At 42.7% G+C, this 19,413-nt stretch overlaps 14 non-coding genes across 14 annotated transcripts; all 14 read right to left on the reverse strand.

Annotated features, from left to right (window-relative positions):
* Positions 1 to 3,741: 3,741 nt before the first annotated feature.
* Trnam-cau lies at positions 3,742 to 3,827 on the reverse strand. Its single transcript is given in 2 exon segments — positions 3,742 to 3,777; positions 3,791 to 3,827. It is a non-coding gene; the product is annotated as a tRNA-Met (tRNA).
* A 92-nt stretch (positions 3,828 to 3,919) lies between these two features.
* Trnam-cau lies at positions 3,920 to 4,005 on the reverse strand. Its single transcript is given in 2 exon segments — positions 3,920 to 3,955; positions 3,969 to 4,005. It is a non-coding gene; the product is annotated as a tRNA-Met (tRNA).
* Positions 4,006 to 4,445: 440 nt separating this feature from the next.
* Positions 4,446 to 4,531, reverse strand: Trnam-cau. The gene is given in 2 exon segments: positions 4,446 to 4,481; positions 4,495 to 4,531. It is a non-coding gene; the product is annotated as a tRNA-Met (tRNA).
* Positions 4,532 to 5,499: 968 nt separating this feature from the next.
* On the reverse strand, positions 5,500 to 5,585 carry Trnam-cau. Its single transcript is given in 2 exon segments — positions 5,500 to 5,535; positions 5,549 to 5,585. It is a non-coding gene; the product is annotated as a tRNA-Met (tRNA).
* An 88-nt stretch (positions 5,586 to 5,673) lies between these two features.
* On the reverse strand, positions 5,674 to 5,759 carry Trnam-cau. Its single transcript is given in 2 exon segments — positions 5,674 to 5,709; positions 5,723 to 5,759. It is a non-coding gene; the product is annotated as a tRNA-Met (tRNA).
* Positions 5,760 to 6,726: 967 nt separating this feature from the next.
* On the reverse strand, positions 6,727 to 6,812 carry Trnai-uau. The gene is given in 2 exon segments: positions 6,727 to 6,762; positions 6,776 to 6,812. It is a non-coding gene; the product is annotated as a tRNA-Ile (tRNA).
* Positions 6,813 to 7,255: 443 nt separating this feature from the next.
* Trnam-cau lies at positions 7,256 to 7,341 on the reverse strand. Its single transcript is given in 2 exon segments — positions 7,256 to 7,291; positions 7,305 to 7,341. It is a non-coding gene; the product is annotated as a tRNA-Met (tRNA).
* Positions 7,342 to 8,308: 967 nt separating this feature from the next.
* Positions 8,309 to 8,394, reverse strand: Trnam-cau. The gene is given in 2 exon segments: positions 8,309 to 8,344; positions 8,358 to 8,394. It is a non-coding gene; the product is annotated as a tRNA-Met (tRNA).
* A 1,315-nt stretch (positions 8,395 to 9,709) lies between these two features.
* Trnam-cau lies at positions 9,710 to 9,795 on the reverse strand. Its single transcript is given in 2 exon segments — positions 9,710 to 9,745; positions 9,759 to 9,795. It is a non-coding gene; the product is annotated as a tRNA-Met (tRNA).
* Positions 9,796 to 10,234: 439 nt separating this feature from the next.
* Positions 10,235 to 10,320, reverse strand: Trnam-cau. The gene is given in 2 exon segments: positions 10,235 to 10,270; positions 10,284 to 10,320. It is a non-coding gene; the product is annotated as a tRNA-Met (tRNA).
* A 788-nt stretch (positions 10,321 to 11,108) lies between these two features.
* On the reverse strand, positions 11,109 to 11,194 carry Trnam-cau. Its single transcript is given in 2 exon segments — positions 11,109 to 11,144; positions 11,158 to 11,194. It is a non-coding gene; the product is annotated as a tRNA-Met (tRNA).
* A 963-nt stretch (positions 11,195 to 12,157) lies between these two features.
* Positions 12,158 to 12,243, reverse strand: Trnam-cau. The gene is given in 2 exon segments: positions 12,158 to 12,193; positions 12,207 to 12,243. It is a non-coding gene; the product is annotated as a tRNA-Met (tRNA).
* A 964-nt stretch (positions 12,244 to 13,207) lies between these two features.
* On the reverse strand, positions 13,208 to 13,293 carry Trnam-cau. Its single transcript is given in 2 exon segments — positions 13,208 to 13,243; positions 13,257 to 13,293. It is a non-coding gene; the product is annotated as a tRNA-Met (tRNA).
* A 4,284-nt stretch (positions 13,294 to 17,577) lies between these two features.
* Trnam-cau lies at positions 17,578 to 17,663 on the reverse strand. Its single transcript is given in 2 exon segments — positions 17,578 to 17,613; positions 17,627 to 17,663. It is a non-coding gene; the product is annotated as a tRNA-Met (tRNA).
* Between the last annotated feature and the right edge of the window lie 1,750 nt (positions 17,664 to 19,413).

A 19,413-nucleotide genomic window follows, 5' to 3' on the forward strand; every position in this document is an offset into this window, starting at 1 on the left:
AACCGGTCATAGAGTCATTCGTTTTCAAAAGAAAAAAATATGCCCCGTGTGAGGATCGACCTCACGACCTTCAGATTTCTACATTTGATTATGAGACTGACGCGCTGCCTACTGCGCTAACGAGGCTAACATGAGAAATGTGTCTTCTCTATGCGTGTTTGTGGTGTTTTCGTCAAACCGGTCATAGAGTCATTAGTTTTCAAAAGAAAAAAATATGCCCCGTCTGAGGATCGAACTCACGACATTCAGATTTCTACATTCGATTATGATACTGACGCGCTGCCTACTGCGCTAACGAGGCCAAATGAGAAAAGTGTCTTCTCTATGCGTGTTTGTTGTGTTTTTTGTCAAACCGCTCATAGAGTCATTCGTTTTCAAAAGAAAAAAAATGTGCCCCTTGTGAGGATCGAACTCACGACCTTCAGATTTCTAGATTTGATTATGAGACTGACGCGCTGCCTATTGCGCTAACGACGCCTACATGGGAAATGTGCCTTTTCTATTCGTGTTTGTGGTGTTTTCGTCAAACCGGTCATAGAGTCTTTCGTTTTCAAAAGAAAAAATATGCCCCGTGTGAGGATCGAGCTCACGACCTTCAGATTTCTACATTTGATTATGAGACTGACGCGCTGCCTACTGCGCTAACGAGGCCAACATGAGAAATGCGTCTTTTCTATGCGTGTTTGTGGTGTTTTCGTCAAACCGCTCATAGAGTCATTTGTTTTCAAAAGAGAAAAATATGCCCCGCGTGAGGATCGAACTCAAGACCTTCAGATTTCTACATTCGATTATGAGACTGACGCGCTGCCTACTGCGCTAACGAGGCCAACATGAGAAAAGTGTATTCTTTATGCGTGTTTGTGGTGTTTTTTTGTCAAACCGGTCATAGAGTCAATCGTTTTCAAAAGAATAAAATATGCCCCGTGTGAGGATCGAACTCACGACCTTCAGATTTCTACATTTGATTATGAGACTGACACGCTGCCTACTGCGCTAGCGAGGCCAACCTGAGAAATGTGTCTTCTCTATACGTGTTTGTGGTGTTTTTGTCAAACCGGTCATAGAGTCATTCGTTTTCAAAAGAAAAAAAATTTTCCCCGTGTGAGGATCGAACTCACGACCTTCAGATTTCTAGATTTGAGTATGAGACTGACGCGCTACCTACTGCGCTAACGAGGCCAACATGAGAAAAGTGTCTTCTCTATGCGTGTTTGTTGTGTTTTTTGTCAAACCGCTCATAAAGTCATTCGTTTTCAAAAGAAAAAAAAATGTGCCCCGTGTGAGGATCGAACTCACGACCTTCAGATTTCTAGATTTGATTATGATACTGACGCGCTTCCTACTGCGCTAACAAGGCCAACATAAGAAATGTGTCTTCTCTATGCGTGTTTGTGGTGTTTTCGTCAAACCGGTCATAGAGTCATTCGTTTTCAAAAGAAAAAAATATGCTCCGTCTAAGGATCGAACTCGCGACATTCAGATTTCTACATTCGATTGTGATACTGACGCGCTGCCTACTGCGCTAACGAGGCCAACATGAGAAAAGTGTCTTCTCTATGCGTGTTTGTTGTGTTTTTTGTCAAACCGCTCATAGAGTCATTCGTTTTCAAAAGAAAAGAAATATGCCCCGTGTGAGGATCGAACTCACGACCTTCAGATTTCTAGATTTGATTATGAGACTGACGCGCTGCCTATTGCGCTAACGACGCCTACATGGGAAATGTTTCTTTTCTATTCGTGTTTGTGGTGTTTTTGTCAAACCGGTCATAGAGTCTTTCGTTTTCAAAAGAAAAAATATGCCCCGTGTGAAGATCGAGCTCACGACCTTAAGATTTCTACATTTGATTATGAGACTGACGCGCTGCCTACTGCGCTAACGAGGCCAACATGAGAAATGCGTCTTTTCTATGCGTGTTTGTGGTGTTTTCGTCAAACCGCTCATAGAGTCATTCGTTTTCAAAAGAAAAAAAATATGCCCCGTGTGAGGATCGAACTCATGACCTTCAGATTTCTACATTTGATTATGATATTGACGCGCCGCCTACTGCGCTAATGAGGCCAACATGAGAAATGTGTCTTCTCTATGTGTGTTTGTGGTGTTTTTGTCAAACCTGTCATAGAGTCATTCGTTTTGAAAAAAAAAATGTGCCCCGTGTGATGATCGAACTCACGACCTTCAGATTTCTGGATTTGATTATGAGACTGACGCGCTGCCTATTTCGCTAACGACGCCTACATGGGAAATGTGTCTTCTCTATGTGTGTTTGTGGTGTTTTCGTCAAACCGCTCATAGAGTCATTCGTTTTCAAAAGAAAAAAATTGTGCCCAGTGTGAGGATCGAACTCACGACCTTCAGATTTCTAGATTTGATTATGAGACTGACGCGCTGCCTATTGCGCTAACGACGCCTACATGGGAAATGTGCCTTTTCTATTCGTGTTTGTGGTGTTTTCGTCAAACCTGTCATAGAGTTATTCGTTTTCAAAAGAGAAAAATATTCGTCATTCATTTTCAAAAGAAAAAAATATGCCCCGTCTGAGGATCGCCTACTGCGATCATGATACTGACGCGCTGCCTACTGCGCTAACAAGGCCAACATGAGAAAAATGTCTTCTCTATGCGTGTTTGTTGTGTTTTTTGTCAAACCGCTCATAGAGTCATTCGTTTTCAAAAGAAAAAAAATTGTGCCCCGCGTGAGGATCGAACTCAAGACCTTCAGATTTCTACATTCGATTATGAGACTGACGCGCTGCCTACTGCGCTAACGAGGCTATCATGAGAAATGTGTCTTCTCTATGCGTGTTTGTGGTGTTTTCGTCAAACCGGTCATAGAGTCATTCGTTTTCAAAAGAAAAAAATATGCCCCGTCTGAGGATCGAACTCACGACATTCAGATTTCTACATCCGATTATGATACTGACGCGCTGCCTACTGCGCTAACAAGGCCAACATGAGAAAAATGTCTTCTATATGCGTGTTTGTTGTGTTTTTTGTCAAACCGCTCATAGAGTCATTCGTTTTCAAAAGAAAAAAAAATGTGGCCCGCGTGAGGATCGAACTCAAGACCTTTAGATTTCTACATTCGATTATGAGACTGACGCGCTGCCTACTGCGCTAACGAGGCTAACATGAGAAATGTGTCTTCTCTATGCGTGTTTGTGGTGTTTTCGTCAAACCGGTCATAGAGTCATTCGTTTTCAAAAGAAAAAAATATGCCCCGTCTGAGGATCGAACTCACGACATTCAGATTTCTACATCCGATTATGATACTGACGCGCTGCCTACTGCGCTAACGAGGCCAACATGAGAAAAGTGTCTTCTCTATGCGTGTTTGTTGTGTTTTTTGTCAAACCGCTCATAGAGTCATTCGTTTTCAAAAGAAAAAAAATTGTGCCCCGTGTAAGGATCAAACTCACGACCTTCAGATTTCTAGATTTGATTATGAGACTGACGCGCTGCCTACTGCGCTAACGAGGCCGACATGAGAAATGCGTCTTTTCTATGCGTGTCTGTGGTGTTTTCTTTAAACCGGTCATAGAGTCATTCGTTTTGAAAAGAAAAATGTGCCCCGTGTGATGATCGAACTCACGACCTTCAGATTTCTACATTCGATTATGAGACTGACGCGCTGCCTACTGCGCTAACGAGGCCAACATGAGAAAAGTGTATTCTCTATGCGTGTTTGTGGTGTTTTTTTGTCAAACCGGTCATAGAGTCATTCGTTTTCAAAAGTATAAAATATGCCCCGTGTGAGGATCGAACTCACGACCTTCAGATTTCTACATTTGATTATGAGACTGACGCGCTGCCTACTGCGCTAACGAGGCCAACATGAGAAAAGTGTCTTCTCTATGCGTGTTTGTGGTGTTTTCGTCAAACCGGTCATAGAGTCATTCGTTTTCAAAAGAAAAACAAAATGTGCCCCGTGTGAGGATCGAACTCACGACCTTCAGATTTCTACATTTGATTATGAGACTGACGCGCTGCCTACTGCGCTAACAAGGCCAACATAAGAAATGTGTCTTCTCTATGCGTGTTTGTGGTGTTTTCGTCAAACCGGTCATAGAGTCATTCGTTTTCAAAAGAAAAAAATATGCCCCGTGTGAGGATCGATCTCACGACCTTCAGATTTCTACATTTGATTATGAGACTGACGCGCTGCCTACAGCGCTAACGAGGCCAACCTGAAAAATGTGTCTTCTCTATGCGTGTTTGTGGTGTTTTCGTCAAACCGGTCATAGAGTCATTCGTTTTCAAAAGAAAAAAATATGCCCCGTGTGAGGATCGATCTCACGACCTTCAGATTTCTACATTTGATTATGAGACTGACGCGCTGCCTACAGCGCTAACGAGGCCAACCTGAAAAATGTGTCTTCTCTATGCGTGTTTGTGGTGTTTTCGTCAAACCGGTCATAGAGTCATTCGTTTTCAAAAGAAAAAAAATATGCCCCGTGTGAGGATCGAACTCACGACCTTCAGATTTCTACATTTGATTATGAGACTGACGCGCTGACTACTGCGCTAACGAGGCTAACATGAGAAATGTGTCTTCTCTATGCGTGTTTGTGGTGTTTTCGTCAAACCGGTCATAGAGTCATTCGTTTTCAAAAGAAAAAAATATGCCCCGTCTGAGGATCGAACTCACGACATTCAGATTTCTACATTCGATTATGATACTGACGCGCTGACTACTGCGCTAACGAGGCCAACATGAGAAAAATGTCTTCTCTATGCGTGTTTGTTGTGTTTTTTGTCAAACCGCTCATAGAGTCATTCGTTTTCAAAAGAAAAAAAATTGTGCCCCGTGTGAGTATCGAAATCACGACCTTCAGATTTTTAGATTTGATTATGAGACTGACGCGCTGCCTATTGCGCTAACGACGCCTACATGGGAAATGTGCCTTTTCTATTCGTGTTTGTGGTGTTTTCGTCAAACCGGTCATAGAGTCTTTCATTTTCAAAAGAAAAAATATGCCCCGTGTGAGGATCGAGCTCACGACCTTAAGATTTCTACATTTGATTATGAGACTGACGCGCTGCCTACTGCGCTAACGAGGCCAACATGGGAAATGCGTCTTTTCTATGCGTGTTTGTGGTGTTTTCGTCAAACCGCTCATAGAGTCATTCGTTTTCAAAAGAGAAAAATATGCCCAGCGTGAGGATCGAACTCAAGACCTTCAGATTTCTACATTCGATTATGAGACTGACGCGCTGCCTACTGCGCTAACGAGGCCAACATGAGAAAAGTGTATTCTCTATGCGTGTTTGTGGTGTTTTTTTTGTCAAACCGGTCATAGAGTCATTCGTTTTCAAAAGAATAAAATATGCCCCGTGTGAGGATCGAACTCACGACCTTCAGATTTTTAGATTTGAGTATGAGACTGACGCGCTGCCTACTAGCGAGGCCAACCTGAGAAATGTGTCTTCTCTATACGTGTTTGTGGTGTTTTTTGTCAAACCGCTCATAGAGTCATTTGTTTTCAAAAGAAAAAAAAAATATGCCCCGTGTGAGGATCGAACTCACGACCTTCAGATTTCTAGATTTGAGTATGAGACTGACGCGCTGCCTACTGCGCTAACGAGGCCAACATGAGAAAAGTGTCTTCTCTATGCGTGTTTGTGGTGTTTTCGTCAAACCGGTCATAGAGTCTTTCGTTTTTAAAAGAAAAAATATGCCCCGTGTGAGGATCGAACTCACGACCTTCAGATTTCTACATTTGATTATGAGACTGACGCGCTGCCTACTGCGCTAACGAGGCCGACATGAGAAATGCGTCTTTTCTATGCGTGTCTGTGGTGTTTTCTTTAAAACGGTCATAGAGTCATTCGTTTTGAAAAAAAAAATGTGCCTTGTGTGATGATCGAACTCACGACCTTCAGATTTCTAGATTTGATTATGAGACTGACGCGCTGCCTACTGCGCTAACTAGGCCAACATGAGAAAAGTCTCTTCTCTATGCGTGTTTGTTGTGTTTTTTGTCAAACCGCTCATAGAGTCATTCGTTTTCAAAAGAAAAAGAAATGTGCCCCGTGTGAGGATCGAACTCACGACCTTCAGATTTCTAGATTTGATTATGATACTGACGCGCTTCCTATTTTGCTAACGACGCCTACATGGGAAATGTGTCTTCTCTATGTGTGTTTGTGGTGTTTTCGTCAAACCGGTCATAGAGTCATTCGTTTTCAAAAGAAAAAATATGCCCCGTGTGAGGATCTAACTCACGACCTTCAGATTTCTACATTTGATTATGAGACTGACGCGCTGCCTACTGCGCTAAGGAGGCTAACATGAGAAATGTGTCTTCTCTATGCGTGTTTGTGGTGTTTTCGTCAAACCGGTCATAGAGTCATTCGTTTTCAAAAGAAAAAATATGCCCCGTCTGAGGATCGAACTCAAGACTTTCAGATTTCTACATTTGATTATGAGACTGACGCGCTGCCTACTGCGCTAACGAGGCCAACATGAGAAAAGTGTCTTCTCTATGCGTGTTTGTTGTGTTTTTGTCAAACCGCTCATAGAGTCATTCGTTTTCAAAAGAAAAAAAATTGTGCCCCGTGTGAGGATCGAACTCACGACCTTCAGATTTCTAGATTTGATTATGATACTGACGCGCTGCCTACTGCGCTAACGAGGCCAACATGAGAAAAGTGTCTTCTCTATGCGTGTTTGTTGTGTTTTTGTCAAACCGCTCATAGAGTCATTCGTTTTCAAAAGAAAAAAAATTGTGCCCCGTGTGAGGATCGAACTCACGACCTTCAGATTTCTAGATTTGATTATAAGACTGACGCGCTGCCTATTGCGCTAACGACGCTTACATGGGAAATGTGCCTTTTCTATTCGTGTTTGTGGTGTTTTCGTCAAATCGGTCATAGAGTCTTTTGTTTTCAAAAGAAAAAATATGCCCCGTGTGAGGATTGAGCTCACGACCTTCAGATTTCTACATTCGATTATGAGACTGACGCGCTGCCTACTGCGCTAACGAGGCCAACATGAGAAAAGTGTATTCTCTATGCGTGTTTGTGGTGTTTTTTTTGTCAAACCGGTCATAGAGTCATTCGTTTTCAAAAGAAAAAAATATGCCCCGTGTGAGGATCGAACTCACCACCTTCAGATTTCTACATTTGATTATGAAACTGACACGCTGCCTACTGCGCTAGCGAGGCCAACCTGAGAAATGTGTCTTCTCTATACGTGTTTGTGGTGTTTTCGTCAAACCGCTTATAGAGTCATTCGTTTTCAAAAGAAAAAAAAATGTGCCCCGTGTGAGGATCGAACTCACGACCTTCAGATTTCTAGATTTGAGTATGAGACTGACGCGCTGCCTACTGCGCTAACGAGGCCAACATGAGAAAAGTGTCTTCTCTATGCGTGTTTGTTGTGTTTTTTGTCAAACCGCTTATAGAGTCATTCGTTTTCAAAAGAAAAAAATTATGCCCCCTGTGATGATCGAACTCACGACCTTCAGATTTCTAGATTTGAGTATGAGACTGACGCGCTGCATACTGCGCTAACGAGGCCAACATGAGAAAAGTGTCTTCTCTATGCGTGTTTGTTGTGTTTTTTGTCAAACCGCTCATAGAGTCATTCGTTTTCAAAAGAAAAAAAAATGTGCCCCGTGTGAGGATCGAACTCATGACCTTCAGATTTCTAGATTTGATTATGAGACTGACGCGCTGCCTATTGCGCTAACGACGCCTACATGGGAAATGTGCCTTTTCTATGCATGTTTGTGGTGCTTTCGTCAAACCGGTCATAGAGTCTTTCGTTTTCAAAAGAAAAAATATGCCCCGTGTGAGGATCGAACTCACGACATAAGATTTCTACATTCGATTATGATACTGACGCGCCGCCTACTGCGCTAACGAGGCCAACATGAGAAATGCGTCTTTTCTATGCGTGTCTGTGGTGTTTTCTTTAAACCGGTCAAAGAGTCATTCGTTTTTAAAAAAAAAATGTGCCCCGTGTGATGATCGAACTCACGACCTTCAGATTTCTAGATTTGATTATGAGACTGACGCGCTGCCTACTGCGCTAACTAGGCCAACATGAGAAAAGTCTCTTCTCTATGCGTGTTTGTTGTGATTTTTGTCAAACCGCTCCTAGAGTCATTCGTTTTCAAAAGAAAAAAAAATGTGCCCCGTGTGAGGATCGAACTCACGACCTTCAGATTTCTAGATTTGATTATGATACTGACGCGCTTCCTATTTTGCTAACGACGCCTACTTGGGAAATGTGTCTTCTCTATGTGTGTTTGTGGTGTTTTCGTCAAACCGGTCATAGAGTCATTCGTTTTCAAAAGAAAAAATATGCCTCGTGTGAGGATCGAACTCACGACCTTCAGATTTCTACATTTGATTATGAGACTGACGCGCTGCCTACTGCGCTAACGAGGCTAACATGAGAAATGCGTCTTTTCTATGCGTGTTTGTGGTGTTTTCGTCAAACCGGTCATAGAGTCATTCGTTTTCAAAAGAAAAAAATATGCCCCGTCTGAGGATCGAACTCACGACATTCAGATTTCTACATTCGATTATGATACTGACGCGCTGCCTACTGCGCTAACGAGGCCAACATGAGAAAAGTGTCTTCTCTATGCGTGTTTGTTGTGTTTTTGTCAAACCGCTCATAGAGTCATTCGTTTTCGAAAGAAAAAAAATTGTGCCAAGTGTGAGGATCGAACTCACGACCTTCAGATTTCTAGATTTGATTATGAGACTGACGCGCTGCCTATTGCGCTAACGACGCCTACATGTGAAATGTGCCTTTTCTATTCGTGTTTGTGGTGTTTTCGTCAAACCGGTCATAGAGTCATTCGTTTTCAAAAGAGAAAAATTTGCCCCGCGTGAGGATCGAAATCAAGACCTTCAGATTTCTACATTCGATTATGAGACTGACGCGCTGCCTACTGCGCTAACGAGGCCAACATGAGAAAAGTGTATTCTCTATGCGTGTTTGTGGTGTTTTTTTGGTCAAACCGGTCATAGAGTCATTCGTTTTCAAAAGAATAAAATATGCCCCGTGTGAGGATCGAACTCACGACCTTCAGATTTCTACATTTGATTATGAGTCTGACACGCTGCCTACTAGCGAGGCCAACCTGAGAAATGTGTCTTCTCTATACGTGTTTGTGGTGTTTTTTGTCAAACCGCTCATAGAGTCATTCGTTTTCAAAAGAAAAAATATGCCCCGTGTGAGGATCGAACTCACGACCTTCAGATTTCTACATTTGATTATGAGACTGACGCGCTGCCTACTGCGCTAACTAGGCCAACATGAGAAATGCGTCTTTTCTATGCGTGTCTGTGGTGTTTTCTTTAAACCGGTCATAGAGTCATTCGTTTTGAAAAAAAAAATGTGCCCCGTGTGATGATCGAACTCACGACCTTCAGATTTCTAGATTTGATTATGAGACTGACGCGCTGCCTACTGCGCTAACTAGGCCAACATGAGAAAAGTCTCTTCTCTATGCGTGTTTGTTGTGTTTTTTTGTCAAACCGCTCATAGAGTCATTCGTTTTCAAAAGAAAAAAAAATGTGCCCCGTGTGAGGATCGAACTCACGACCTTCAGATTTCTAGATTTGATTATGATACTGACGCGCTTCCTATTTCGCTAACGACGCCTACATGGGAAATGTGTCTTCTCTATGTGTGTTTGTGGTGTTTTCGTCAAACCGGTCATAGAGTCATTCGTTTTCAAAAGAAAAAATATGCCCCGTGTGAGGATCGAACTCACGACCTTCAGATTTCTACATTTGATTATGAGACTGACGCGCTGCCTACTGCGCTAACGAGGCCAACCTGAAAAATGTGTCTTCTCTATGCGTGTTTGTGGTGTTTTTGTGAAACCGGTCATAGAGTCATCCGTTTTCAAAAGAAAAAAATATGCCCTGTGTGAGTATCGAACTCACGACCTTCAGATTTCTAAATCAGATTATGAGACTGACGCGCTGCCTATTGCGCTAACGACGCCTACATGGGAAATGTGTCTTCTCTATGTGTGTTTGTGGTGTTTTCGTCAAACCGGTCATAGAGTCGTTCGTTTTCAAAAGAAAAAAAAAAGGCCCCGTGTGAGGATCGAACTCACGACATTCAGATTTCTACATTCGATTATGGTATTGACGCGCCGCCTACTGCGCTAATGAGGCCAACATGAGAAATGTGTCTTCTCTATGTGTCTTTGTGGTGTTTTCGTCAAACCGGTCATAGTCATTCGTTTTCAAAAGAAAAAAAACATGCCCCGTGTGGGGATCGAACTCACGACCTTCAGATTTCTACATTTGATTATGAGACTGACGCGCTGCCTACTGCGCTAACGAGGCTAACATGAGAAATGTGTCTTCTCTATGCGTGTTTGTGGTGTTTTCGTCAAACCGGTCATAGAGTCATTTGTTTTCAAAAGAAAAAAATATGCCCCGTCTGGGGATCGAACTCACGACATTCAGATTTCTACATTCGATTATGATACTGACGCGCTGCCTACTGCGCTAACGAGGCCAACATGAGAAAAGTGTCTTCTGTATGCGTGTTTGTTGTGTTTTTTGTCAAACCGCTCATAGAGTCATTCGTTTTCAAAAGAAAAAAAATTGTGCCCCGTGTGGGATCGAACTCACGACCTTCAATTTTCTAGATTTGATTATGAGACTGACGCGCTGCCTATTGCGCTAACGACGCCTACATGGGAAATGTGCTTTTTCTATGCGTGTTTGTGGTGTTTTCGTCAAACCGGTCATAGAGTCATTCGTTTTCAAAAGAAAAAATATGCCCCGTGTGAGGATCGAACTCACGACATAAGATTTCTACATTCGATTATGATACTGACGCGCCGCCTACTGCGCTAACGAGGCCAACATGAGAAATGCGACTTTTCTATGCGTGTCTGTGGTGTTTTCTTTAAACCGGTCAAAGAGTCATTCGTTTTGAAAAAAAAAATGTGCCCCGTGTGATGATCGAACTCACGACCTTCAGATTTCTAGATTTGATTATGAGACTGACGCGCTGCCTATTGCGCTAACGACGCCTACATGGGAAATGTGTCTTCTCTATGTGTGTTTGTGGTGTTTTCGTCAAACCGGTCATAGAGTCGTTCGTTTTCAAAAGAAAAAAAAAAGGCCCCGTGTGAGGATCGAACTCACGACCTTCAGATTTCTACATTTGATTATGAGACTGACGCGCTGCCTACTGCGCTAACGAGGCTAACATGAGAAATGTGTCTTCTCTATGCGTGTTTGTGGTGTTTTCGTCAAACCGGTCATAGAGTCATTTGTTTTCAAAAGAAAAAAATATGCCCCGTCTGGGGATCGAACTCACGACATTCAGATTTCTACATTCGATTATGATACTGACGCGCTGCCTACTGCGCTAACGAGGCCAACATGAGAAAAGTGTCTTCTGTATGCGTGTTTGTTGTGTTTTTTGTCAAACCGCTCATAGAGTCATTCGTTTTCAAAAGAAAAAAAATTGTGCCCCGTGTGGGATCGAACTCACGACCTTCAGTTTTCTAGATTTGATTATGAGACTGACGCGCTGCCTATTGCGCTAACGACGCCTACATGGGAAATGTGCTTTTTCTATGCGTGTTTGTGGTTTTTTCGTCAAACCGGTCATAGAGTCATTCGTTTTCAAAAGAAAAAATATGCCCCGTGTGAGGATCGAACTCACGACATAAGATTTCTACATTCGATTATGATACTGACGCGCCGCCTACTGCGCTAACGAGGCCAACATGAGAAATGCGTCTTTTCTATGCGTGTCTGTGGTGTTTTCTTTAAACCGGTCAAAGAGTCATTCGTTTTGAAAAAAAAAAATGTGCCCCGTGTGATGATCGAACTCACGACCTTCAGATTTCTAGATTTGATTATGAGACTGACGCGCTGCCTATTGCGCTAACGACGCCTACATGGGAAATGTGTCTTCTCTATGTGTGTTTGTGGTGTTTTCGTCAAACCGGTCATAGAGTCGTTCGTTTTCAAAAGAAAAAAAAAAGGCCCCGTGTGAGGATCGAACTCACGACATTCAGATTTCTACATTCGATTATGGTATTGACGCGCCGCCTACTGCGCTAATGAGGCCAACATGAGAAATGTGTCTTCTCTATGTGTCTTTGTGGTGTTTTCGTCAAACCGGTCATAGTCATTCGTTTTCAAAAGAAAAAAAACATGCCCCGTGTGAGGATCGAACTCACGACCTTCAGATTTCTACATTTGATTATGAGACTGACGCGCTGCCTACTGCGCTAACGAGGCTAACATGAGAAATGTGTCTTCTCTATGCGTGTTTGTGGTGTTTTCGTCAAACCGGTCATAGAGTCATTTGTTTTCAAAAGAAAAAAATATGCCCCGTCTGGGGATCGAACTCACGACATTCAGATTTCTACATTCGATTATGATACTGACGCGCTGCCTACTGCGCTAACGAGGCCAACATGAGAAAAGTGTCTTCTGTATGCGTGTTTGTTGTGTTTTTTGTCAAACCGCTCATAGAGTCATTCGTTTTCAAAAGAAAAAAAATTGTGCCCCGTGTGGGATCGAACTCACGACCTTCAGTTTTCTAGATTTGATTATGAGACTGACGCGCTGCCTATTGCGCTAACGACGCCTACATGGGAAATGTGCTTTTTCTATGCGTGTTTGTGGTGTTTTCGTCAAACCGGTCATAGAGTCATTCGTTTTCAAAAGAAAAAATATGCCCCGTGTGAGGATCGAACTCACGACATAAGATTTCTACATTCGATTATGATACTGACGCGCCGCCTACTGCGCTAACGAGGCCAACATGAGAAATGCGTCTTTTCTATGCGTGTCTGTGGTGTTTTCTTTAAACCGGTCAAAGAGTCATTCGTTTTGAAAAAAAAAATGTGCCCCGTGTGATGATCGAACTCACGACCTTCAGATTTCTAGATTTGATTATGAGACTGACGCGCTGCCTACTGCGCTAACTAGGCCAACATGAGAAAAGTCTCTTCTCTATGCGTGTTTGTTGTGTTTTTTGTCAAACCGCTCATAGAGTCATTCGTTTTCAAAAGAAAAAAAAATGTGCCCCGTGTGAGGATCGAACTCACGACCTTCAGATTTCTAGATTTGATTATGATACTTACGCGCTTTCTATTTTGCTAACGACGCCTACACGGGAAATGTGTCTTCTCTATGTGTGTTTGTGGTGTTTTCGTCAAACCGGTCATAGAGTCATTCGTTTTCAAAAGAAAAAATATGCCCCGTGTGAGGATCGAACTCACGACCTTCAGATTTCTATATTTGATTATGAGACTGACGCGCTGCCTACTGCGCTAACGAGGCTAACATGAGAAATGTGTCTTCTCTATGCGTGTTTGTGGTGTTTTCGTCAAACCGGTCATAGAGTCATTCGTTTTCAAAAGAAAAAAATATGCCCCGTCTGAGGATCGAACTCACGACATTCAGATTTCAACATTCGATTATGATACTGACGCGCTGCCTACTGCGCTAACGAGGCCAACATGAGAAAAGTGTCTTCTCTATGCGTGTTTGTTGTGTTTTTGTCAAACCGCTCATAGAGTCATTCGTTTTCGAAAGAAAAAAATTTGTGCCCCGTGTGAGGATCGAACTCACGACCTTCAGATTTCTAGATTTGATTATGAGACTGACGCGCTGCTTATTGCGCTAACGACGCCTACATGTGAAATGTGCCTTTTCTATTCGTGTTGGTGGTGTTTTCGTCAAACCGGTCATAGAGTCTTTCGTTTTCAAAAGAAAAAATATGCCCCGTGTGAGGATTGAGCTCACGACAATCAGATTTCTACATTTGATTATGAGACTGACGCGCTGCCTACTGCGCTAACGAGGCCAACATGAGAAATGCGTCTTTTCTATGCGTGTTTGTGGTGTTTTCGTCAAACCGCTCATAGAGTCATTCGTTTTCAAAAGAGAAAAATTTGCCCCGCGTGAGGATCGAACTCAAGACCTTCAGATTTCTACATTCGATTATGAGACTGACGCGCTGCCTACTGCGCTAACGAGGCCAACATGAGAAAAGTGTATTCTCTATGCGTGTTTGTGGTGTTTTTTTGTCATTCGTTTTCAAAAGAATAAAATATGCCCCGTGTGAGGATCGAACTCACGACCTTCAGATTTCTACATTTGATTATGAGACTGACACGCTGCCTACTAGCGAGGCCAACCTGAGAAATGTGTCTTCTCTATACGTGTTTGTGGTGTTTTTTGTCAAACCGCTCATAGAGTTATTCGTTTTCAAAAGAAAAAAAAATATGCCCCGTTTGAGGATCGAACTCACGACCTTCAGATTTCTAGATTTGAGTATGAGACTGACGCGCTGCCTACTGCGCTAACGAGGCCAACATGAGAAAAGTGTCTTCTCTATGCGTGTTTGTGGTGTTTTCGTCAAACCGGTCATAGAGTCTTTCGTTTTTAAAAGAAAAAATATGCCCCGTGTGAGGATCGAACTCACGACCTTCAGATTTCTACATTTGATTATGAGACTGACGCGCTGCCTACTGCGCTAACTAGGCCAACATGAGAAATGCGTCTTTTCTATGCGTGTCTGTGGTGTTTTCTTTAAACCGGTCATAGAGTCATTCGTTTTGAAAAAAAAAAATATGCCCCGTGTGATGATCGAACTCACGACCTTCAGATTTCTAGATTTGATTATGAGACTGACGCGCTGCCTTCTGCGCTAACTAGGCCAACATGAGAAAAGTCTCTTCTCTATGCGTGTTTGTTGTGTTTTTTTGTCAAACCGCTCATAGAGTCATTCGTTTTCAAAAGAAAAAAAAATGTGCCCCGTGTGAGGATCGAACTCACGACCTTCAGATTTCTAGATTTGATTATGATACTGACGCGCTTCCTATTTCGCTAACGACGCCTACATGGGAAATGTGTCTTCTCTATGTGTGTTTGTGGTGTTTTCGTCAAACCGGTCATAGAGTCATTTGTTTTCAAAAGAAAAAATATGCCCCGTGTGAGGATCGAACTCACGACCTTCAGATTTCTACATTTGATTATGAGACTGACGCGCTGCCTACTGTGCTAACGAGGCTAACATGAGAAATGTGTCTTCTCTATGCGTGTTTGTGGTGTTTTCGTCAAACCGGTCATAGAGTCATTCGTTTTCAAAAGAAAAAAATTGTGCCCCGTGTGGGATCGAACTCACGACCTTCAGATTTCTAGATTTGATTATGAGACTGACGCGCTGCCTATTGCGCTAACGAGGCCAACATGAGAAAAGTGCCTTTTCTATGCGTGTTTGTGGTGTTTTCGTCAAACCGGTCATAGAGTCTTACGTTTTCAAAAGAAAAACAATTGTGCCCCGTGTGATGATCGAACTCACGACCTTCAGATTTCTAGATTTGATTATGATACTGACGCGCTGCCTATTGCGCTAACGATGCTTACATGGGAAATGTGACTTTTCTATTCGTGTTTGTGGTGTTTTCGTCAAACCGGTCATAGAGTCTTTCGTTTTCAAAAGAAAAAATATGCACCATGTGAGGATCAAGCTCACGACCCTATGATCTCTACATTTGATTATGAGACTGACGCGCTGCCTACTGCGCTAACGAGGCCAACATGAGAAATGCGTCTTTTCTATGCGTGTTTGTGGTGTTTTCGTCAAACCGCTCATAGAGTCATTCGTTTTCAAATAAGAAAAATATGCCCAGCGTGAGGATCGAACTCAAGACCTTCAGATTTCTACATTCGATTATGAGACTGACGCGCTGCCTACTGCGCTAACGCGGCCAACATGAGAAAAGTGTATTCTCTATGCGTGTTTGTGGTGTTTTCGTCAAACCGGTCATAGAGTCATTTGTTTTCAAAAGAAAAAAATATGCCCCGTCTGGGGATCGAACTCACGACATTCAGATTTCTAGATTCGATTATGATACTGACGCGCTGCCTACTGCGCTAACGAGGCCAACATGAGAAAAGTGTCTTCTGTATGCGTGTTTGTTGTGTTTTTTGTCAAACCGCTCATAGAGTCATTCGTTTTCAAAAGAAAAAAAATTGTGCCCCGTGTGATGATCGAACTCACGACCTTCAGATTTCTAGATTTGATTATGAGACTGAAGCGCTGCCTATTGCGCTAACGACGCTTACATGGGAAATGTGACTTTTCTATTCGTGTTTGTGGTGTTTTCGTCAAACCGGTAATAGAGTCTTTCGTTTTCAAAAGAAAAAATATGCCCCGTGTGAGGATTGAGCTCACGACCTTCAGATTTCTTCATTTGATTATGAGACTGACGCGCTGCCTATTGCGCTAACGACGCCTACATGGGAAATGTGCCTTTTCTATGCGTGTTTGTGGTGCTTTCGTCAAACCGGTCATAGAGTCTTTCGTTTTCAAAAGAAAAAAATATGCCCCGTGTGAGGATCGAACTCACGACATTCAGATTTCTACATTCGATTATGATACTGACGCGCCGCCTACTGCGCTAACGAGGCCAACATGAGAAATGTGTCTCCTCTATGCTTGTTTGTGGTGTTTTCGTCAAACCGGTCATAGAGTCATTCGTTTTCAAAAGAAAAAAAATATGCCCCGTGTGAGGATCGAACTCAAGACCTTCAGATTTCTAGATTTGATTATGATACTGACGCGCTTCCTACTGCGCTAACAAGGCCAACATAAGAAATGTGTCTTCTCTATGCGTGTTTGTGGTGTTTTCGTCAAACCGGTCATAGAGTCATTCGTTTTCAAAAGAAAAAAATATGCCCCGTGTGAGGATCGATCTCACGACCTTCAGATTTCTACATTTGACTATGAGACTGACGCGCTGCCTACTGCGCTAACGAGGCCAACATGAGAAAAGTCTCTTCTCTATGCGTGTTTGTTGCGTTTTTTGTCAAACCGCTCATAGAGTCATTCGTTTTCAAAAGAAAAAAAACATGTGCCCCGTGTGAGGATCGAACTCACGACCTTCAGATTTCTAGATTTGATTATGATACTGACGCGCTTCCTACTGCGCTAACAAGGCCAACATAAGAAATGTGTCTTCTCTATGCGTGTTTGTGGTGTTTTCGTCAAACCGGTCATAGAGTCATTCGTTTTCAAAAGAAAAAAAAATGTGCCCCGTGTGAGGATCGATCTCACGACCTTCAGATTTCTACATTTGATTATGAGACTGACGCGCTGCCTACTGCGCTAACGAGGCCAACCTGAAAAATGTGTCTTCTCTATGCGTGTTTGTGGTGTTTTCGTGAAACCGGTCATAGAGTCATTCGTTTTCAAAAGAAAAAAATATGCCCTGTGTGAGTATCGAACTCACGACCTTCAGATTTCTAAATCAGATTATGAGACTGACGCGCTGCCTATTGCGCTAACGACGCCTACATGGGAAATGTGTCTTCTCTATGTGTGTTTGTGGTGTTTTCGTCAAACCGGTCATAGAGTCGTTCGTTTTCAAAAGAAAAAAAAAAGGCCCCGTGTGAGGATCGAACTCACGACATTCAGATTTCTACATTCGATTATGGTATTGACGCGCCGCCTACTGCGCTAATGAGGCCAACATGAGAAATGTGTCTTCTCTATGTGTCTTTGTGGTGTTTTCGTCAAACCGGTCATAGTCATTCGTTTTCAAAAGAAAAAAAACATGCCCCGTGTGAGGATCGAACTCACAACCTTCAGATTTCTACATTTGATTATGAGACTGACGCGCTGCCTACTGCGCTAACGAGGCTAACATGAGAAATGTGTCTTCTCTATGCGTGTTTGTGGTGTTTTCGTCAAACCGGTCATAGAGTCATTTGTTTTCAAAAGAAAAAAATATGCCCCGTCTGGGGATCGAACTCACGACATTCAGATTTCTACATTCGATTATGATACTGACGCGCTGCCTACTGCGCTAACGAGGCCAACATGAGAAAAGTGTCTTCTGTATGCGTGTTTGTTGTGTTTTTTGTCAAACCGCTCATAGAGTCATTCGTTTTCAAAAGACAAAAAATTGTGCCCCGTGTGGGATCGAACTCACGACCTTCAGTTTTCTAGATTTGATTATGAGACTGACGCGCTGCCTATTGCGCTAACGACGCCTACATGGGAAATGTGCTTTTTCTATGCGTGTTTGTGGTGTTTTCGTCAAACCGGTCATAGAGTCTTACGTTTTCAAAAGAAAAAAATATGCCCCGTCTGAGGATCGAACTCACGACATTCAGATTTCTACATTCGATTATGATACTGACGCGCTGCCTACTGCGCTAACGAGGCCAACCTGAAAAATGTGTCTTCTCTATGCGTGTTTGTGGTGTTTTCGTCAAACCGGTCATAGAGTCATTCGTTTTCAAAAGAAAAAAAATTGTGCCCCGTGTGGGATCGAACTCACGACCTTCAGTTTTCTAGATTTGATTATGAGACTGACGCGCTGCCTATTGCGCTAACGATGCCTACATGGGAAATGTGCCTTTTCTATGCGTGTTTGTGGTGTTTTCGTCAAACCGGTCATAGTCTTTCGTTTTTAAAAGAAAAAATATGCCCCTGAGGATCGAACTCACGACCTTCAGATTTCTACATTTGATTATGAGACTGACGCGCTGCCTACTGCGCTAACGAGGCCAATATGAGAAATGCGTCTTTTCTATGCGTGTCTGTGGTGTTTTCTTTAAACCGGTCATAGAGTCATTCGTTTTGAAAAAAAAAATGTGCCCCGTGTGATGATCGAACTCACGACCTTCAGATTTCTAGATTTGATTATGAGACTGACGCGCTGCCTACTGCGCTTACGGACCAACATGAGAAAAGTCTCTTCTCTATGCGTGTTTGTTGTGTTTTTTGTCAAACCGCTCATAGAGTCATTCGTTTTCAAAAGAAAAAAAAAATGTGCCACGTGTGAGGATCGAACTCACGACCTTCAGATTTCTAGATTTGATTATGATACTGACGCGCTTCCTACTGCGCTAACAAGGCCAACATAAAAAAATGTGTCTTCTCTATGCGTGTTTGTGGTGTTTTCGTCAAACCGGTCATAGAGTCATTCGTTTTCAAAAGAAAAAAATATGCCCCGTGTGAGGATCGATCTCACGACCTTCAGATTTCTACATTTGATTATGAGAATGACGCGCTGCCTACTGCGCTAACGAGGCCAACATGAGAAATGTGTCTTCTCTATGCGTGTTTGTGGTGTTTTCGTTAAACCGGTCATAGAGTCATTCGTTTTCAAAAGAAAAAAATATGCCCCGTGTGAGGATCGATCTCACGACCTTCAGATTTCTACATTTGATTATGAGACTGACGCGCTGCCTACTGCGCTAACGAGGCCAACCTGAAAAATGTGTCTTCTCTATGCGTGTTTGTGGTGTTTTCGTGAAACCGGTCATAGAGTCATTCGTTTTCAAAAGAAAAAAATATGCCCTGTGTGAGTATCGAACTCACGACCTTCAGATTTCTAAATCAGATTATGAGACTGACGCGCTGCCTATTGCGCTAACGACGCC

Source organism: Nematostella vectensis, chromosome 9 (genome assembly GCF_932526225.1).
Source record: "Nematostella vectensis chromosome 9, jaNemVect1.1, whole genome shotgun sequence".
NCBI classification, from domain to species: domain Eukaryota; kingdom Metazoa; phylum Cnidaria; class Anthozoa; order Actiniaria; family Edwardsiidae; genus Nematostella; species Nematostella vectensis.